Here is a 5,996-nt window from a genome sequence, read left to right on the forward strand (position 1 = left end):
CCTAGACCTTGACCTCATATATAGCTTCACCTCGACTCTAGACATTCAGTTTTGTGAAAGCCAGAACCCATACCGAGTTAGTTTGTTAGGTGCACAGATACAAATCGGATTCTTAGAAGACAGATACTGGCCAAGATCGGCTAAACAGGGAAGGGACGGAAGTGAAGGTCCCGGAGGGGCTTGCGCTTCCTAGTGCAAGGAAGAACTAGTTTGAGGTGGTGGTTAGCTGCTTTTTGTGTGTGTATATGCACATATATAATGCAATCATAGCCTTCATGCAGTGAGTGGCTTAACAATGACTCTTCAGTGATTGGCTTTTGTGAATGGTATTTGAGAAATAAGAGCGGACAGGAAGGACAGAGGGGACAGAAGAAGTTAAGGAAGAACTAGTGAGTGTGAGGTGGTGCTTAGCTTGTTGTTGAATATTCACGTATATAATGCTATCATTGCTTGTGCAGTTTACGGCTTGGATTCCGTGAGTGGCGTGTGTGCAAACCCGGCACAGTACGGTACGGTCACGGTACAGCACTAGAGATTAACTACACATGGGTATCCAATAAATAGCCCATGCCAACTGGTTGAGACAGCCCATCTAGGGACAGACACAAGCAGGGGTCACGTTGACAACACTGCGAGGATGTTAGTGAGTGCACTGATTAGGAGTGATTTATTAGATTGATGGAAAACATCGGAATGGGGGGTCCACCAGACAACTGCCATCTACCAAAGGGGTGGTACAATGAACGGACGGATACAGCACACAGAGGAGGTGGGGCGGGAAAGATTTCAAGAGCGGAAGCGGAAGTGGCTGAAGATCGATTAGCGAACAAGAACAGAAAGAGCGGAAGGGAACTAGTGTGTGTGTGAGGGAGGTCACCGATAGAGAGATTAAGATGAAGTGTGAGGTGCAACAACCTTACAACTTCTCCACTATATAGTGCCAATAGACCAGAGGAGAAATGTTCACCAATGGATAGGAGTTCAAGCAGACCTGTTCAATCCAGTCAATCCAGCTGTTCAAGCCATTCAAACTCTAGCTATACTTTAATCCCTACCTCAGCCCTCATACTCATTCATACAGCCTTGGTACGCCTCCTCATTCAAGTCAAGCTCAGCTTACCTAACCTGTCGAAGGCGAGGTTGGGTTATCACTTCCGACCGGCCAGGCCAACAACGTTGTGAAACCTATGATACCTTGATCAGTGCATCTCAAAAGAGGATATAAAGGGAATATCAAAATGATAATAAACTAAACTCTCCATTGATTAATCAGAGCTGGGGTTGCTCATTTACTCAGAGAGCCAGGGAGAAAAAGGAAGGTGGGGATAAGTCGCCTGGACCGATTGAGAATTCTTCATCGTTGGGTTGTTTCGTAGTCCTGAATAAGAGACAAAAGCTATAGGCTACATAATCAACAAAACAAAGGGACGGAGTCACTCACTATTCATATGGTGAGGGTTCCTAGTCCCAAGCTAAGAGCTACTTTCATTGTTCCCCTTTGTTACCGAAATCCGAGTTTCAAGGCCATCGCGCAGAAAGAATAAGCCCTGTGTAACTAGGTTCAAATGGTAATAGTAATGGTCATACTACTTATAAGCTCTGATTACTCATAAAGCTATACTATCATGCATTCATAGTATATGTGATATAAGGGCTTTATGACTCCAAGCATCTAGCATATCATGTAAACTATAAGGGATATAAATTACGTAAGATTTCTAGTTGTAACCATTGTATTGAACACAGTATGATATGGGCGTAAATCGAATACAGAATACAAGTAGATCATATCAGTATAACTGACACATCAGCAATATCAATGGTTCTAATCCATATCAATAACAAGAAGCTGTGTTGAATAGGAGATAAGTGATAGTTCATTAGTACCAATCATGTCTCCGTAATCATTATCCTGATAAAGCTCATACTTCCTCTTTGTTATGATTGCTCTAGTAACACACTTGGTTAAGCTATATAAGCCTGTACAGTATGGAGCTTACATGATACTACGACAATAAGGTTTCTTTTATTATGACCCTTATGTCAACTCATATACGTGCTATTTCCCTAATATAGATAAACCTTAACACTGTATTATGTAATCAATGGATAGGGTTAGCCTTATTTACCTAAGATATTGGTATGAGAAAGAGCTGGTCATATACCTTATAAGCTACGTATAAGTGATATCCCTTATTTCTATAATGTATAAGCTCAACCCATGAAGTATCCAGACTTCTCGTTTGCCTGTATTCGCTATGCTCATTCACCAACCTCTATCTGGTACTTGAATGAAGGTTTATGGATAAGACATAGGCCCACACTATGGTAATACCTTATGTATAAACTAAGCTATATAGAGCTCTTAGTAATGAAACAGGATAGAGTATGTTCCATATGTGATAGATTATGGAAACAACATACATGCTTATACCATACGACATAGGTAAGCTAATCACGTCATAAGCTCTTATGGTAAGCTTTATTACTAGAATACACAGAGTTACACGTATACATTTAGAAATACGTGATCATTATGGATTAATAGTAGTGATTCCCAAGCAGTACCAGGTATAAAGCTCATACTATAACCATAGCTAGCACAATGATTGGTATAAGGTGTGATATCCTGTACAAGCTCTATGAATACGGTTAGTATGTCTATTACGTCAACTCTTACATCTACCATTACGCTCTATTCACTTATAGCTCTTACTTAGATTACACTAAGCTGTTACTCTTATCACTTGCTTATGACAATACAGGTAATACAGTATCGTTATAACAGGTTCTGATGATTTAACAAGTTGACTAGTGTTATCATTTACATTAACATTGCTAGGATTCAGCTTATTGGTTAAACACGCTTGTCGTCCATATTAACAGGAGAGATGTTTCCATAATAACTAGTGCTTTTCTTGATTACTGGATCGTGATTTAGCTAGTATGAACAAGGAGCTAGTAACTAAGGCTAATGATTACACTAAGCTTGAACACGCTTGATTACCCGCTTAGAGTGTATCTGAACATAACCCTTATGAATACGATGATTATCATAGTTAAGCATCACCTCTTGCTCAACTAGTGTGATCTGTGTTCTATTCCCATATATGAAGCTGATTACTTATTATATATGGATGTCTCTGCTTAGTCTATACGTTCTATTCAGACTCTATCACCTTTGTGTTCATAAGCATGGGTACTATCTTGGATAATGCATATCATGATTAGGTAAATGAGGCATATCACATTCCCTGTTTATCAAAACGATTAGTTATGTTCAAAGCTTTAATGGGTTGACTTATTGTATCAAGCTCAGCAAGTACAATGATCGTATTAGAAGAAGCTTATGTGCAATGGTTACTTCTTGTTAGATAGGGTTGTATAGAGCTTATTGACACATACCAGTACTCCCATAGATGCTTAACCTGGTCCCACAGATCCTGGTCCCACAGATACAGCCTTGAACCTCCATCCAAAATATTTCTTTATTTTCACATGGCTCATAAAAAATTATAACTAATAAGGAAAACCAAAAAGAGGGCACATATCCTTCCATTAAAAATTCGGCTTTATAAACAGAAAAAGTGAAGTATCCTGAACGAGGGGACCATCATAAAAGAAGGCCCCTTGACATCCTACATGTGTTATTTTCCTTAAAATTCCATTTCACTAAAGGCTTATCAAACACTTCAACAACCTTCTCAATAGTAAATATAGTCTCCTGAATTATTACTACATTTTGACTACGAACTAAGAGAAAAAATTTGAGGGCATTGAAGTTAAGGGACCCCCAAATCCCTTTAAGTTCAGAGAATTTATCTTCATTATGCAATCCTTTGTTTAGGGCACTCTGCTTTAAGGGCCCTAAAGAAGGGTTGGACATAATGTTCAGAGATACTTGAGCACACTGAATTTTTTTTCTTTGGGCCTCTTCCTCCCCCACCCCAAGGTTTGATGATTCAGGCTAAGCCCTCCTTCAAATTTCCTTCCCATAAGATAAAAAAAATAATTTCTAGAATATAACCCTTCAAACCCTTCCTCAACCGAGGACAAAAGATTTTAAAAATAACCCTTCTGATAAATAGAGACTCATAATACTTACCTCCTAAAGGCTGCATTACTTTTTGAATATTCAGTCCAAATTTCAAGGCTTTAAAAATTATTTTATTGTTGATGCATATGTTGAAAGTTGTAACTAGTTTTGGACTTCATAATTGTATTTGACTCATGGCTTGATGTAATTATTGTACTTGCAAAAAGAGAGAAAAATAAAATATTTGTAAAAGAAAAATTATTTATTTTTAGAATGGGTTTCTTGCCCATGGTCATTGGTCCTAGGTTAAGCACCCATCGAGTGCTCTAGGGATTTAGTCTTGAGTCAAAGTCAATGATGTAAAAGAAAGATTAGGAATTTATATCAAGAAAAAGAAATATTATTTAATGTCTAGAAGTCTCTAAAGAGTCCCCAAGATTAGGTCGGCTAGCCTCCTTCATGTTAACCTAGAGAGACCCTTCCAACACTTGTGAAGCCTATATAAAGAGGAGACTTCAACCTCTATTGTTGACACAAATGACACACAAATATCTGAATGTATCTAAAACTAGAAATAAGTGCAAGGGTCTTGGAAATAAAATGGAAATACATGCGAGGAAGAGGAGTATGTTTACATATGAAGTCTGTCTTGTTGATGCTCTCACGTGAGAGTTTTTCTGTGGATACTATGGCTTCCATAGGTCTGAAGAAGAACAAAAATAATTTGAAGAAAAATAAATTCTTGTTGGTAGTTGGTTTGGTCTTGGGGAATCTGGCTTTGGGTCTATGGTCTTGGAAGTATCTTTTGATAATTATTCTATAAGAAGAAGTTCTCTGGGTTTTCCCTAGCCTGGAGCTTATCTCTGGTGTACTCTTGTTATTTTGTGATCTTCTATGTTTGACATTTATTTGATGATGAAAAGAACACAATAATGACAATAATGAAGTAACTATACGTCACAAATAAATTTCACTGTTTAAGATAAATTATGTAATTAAGTTACCCTAATGATAGCCCTATATTTCTCAACAACATAGAGGGTCTTCTTGGCCACCTTATTAGTTGTTTGTTAGTGAAATCAGATATGACACCACTCCTAATAAATTCTAAAAATCCACTGAAAAATAGTCTACCAAGCTTTGCAAAACTCCTCTCCCTACTAAAATCAGCTCCTCTAGAACTCCTCTCTCCTAGATTCCATCCGAGATATTGCTTCCTAAATCTTGAGCTTTCCCATATTTATCCACTTCCTCACCCTCTAAAATCCTTGAACAAAGTCTTTGGGTTTATCTTTAAATAAGAGTTTCACCCCTAATATGTCCACTGCTCGCTCTTAGAATTCCTTTGGAATGGACAACACAATTACTATATATGTAGATGGGCTTAGACTATTTCCCTTACCTTTTAAACTTGAAACCCTATTTACCTCCTCTAATGAGTAGGACATATTTCCTCGAAATTTTTATTTTTTCTCTGAGAATGGGACAAGCTTCAAAAGAATCAAAATATATGTTTGGGACCCAGAACCAATGGCATCCCCATGCTTATGACTTCCTAAGGACCCTTCAACATTAGGATTTTTCAGTTGTTCCTGAATACATATATCTCTAGCAGGACCTTCAAAAACCTCTGAGGATTCCAAACTTAATTTCCCAATTCTAGATAGGATATTTAAAGGAAAAACATACATGATATGTCACAAATTTATACATGCATGATATGCCCCAACTTTCTACACCTCACACATTTGAAAGGAATCCCTAGTAATCTAGGGTCTAATTGAAAGATAAATCACCCCATTTTAAAAGAAACTCCGTCACTAATCCTTTTGATGTAACCACCCTATCTGACATTTACCCACTTTTAAAAGCTCTCTAGAGTAAACATTAGTTGAGATTTACTATGACATGACCCGGCCTCCAAGTTCCAATCATGGAATTGGGGCCTACTAACCGAAAC

This window comes from Pinus tabuliformis, chromosome 5_1 (assembly GCF_031772625.1).
Source record: "Pinus tabuliformis cultivar Carrire ecotype Pingquan chromosome 5_1, CPIR1, whole genome shotgun sequence".
In the NCBI taxonomy this organism is placed as follows: Eukaryota; Viridiplantae; Streptophyta; class Pinopsida; order Pinales; family Pinaceae; genus Pinus; species Pinus tabuliformis.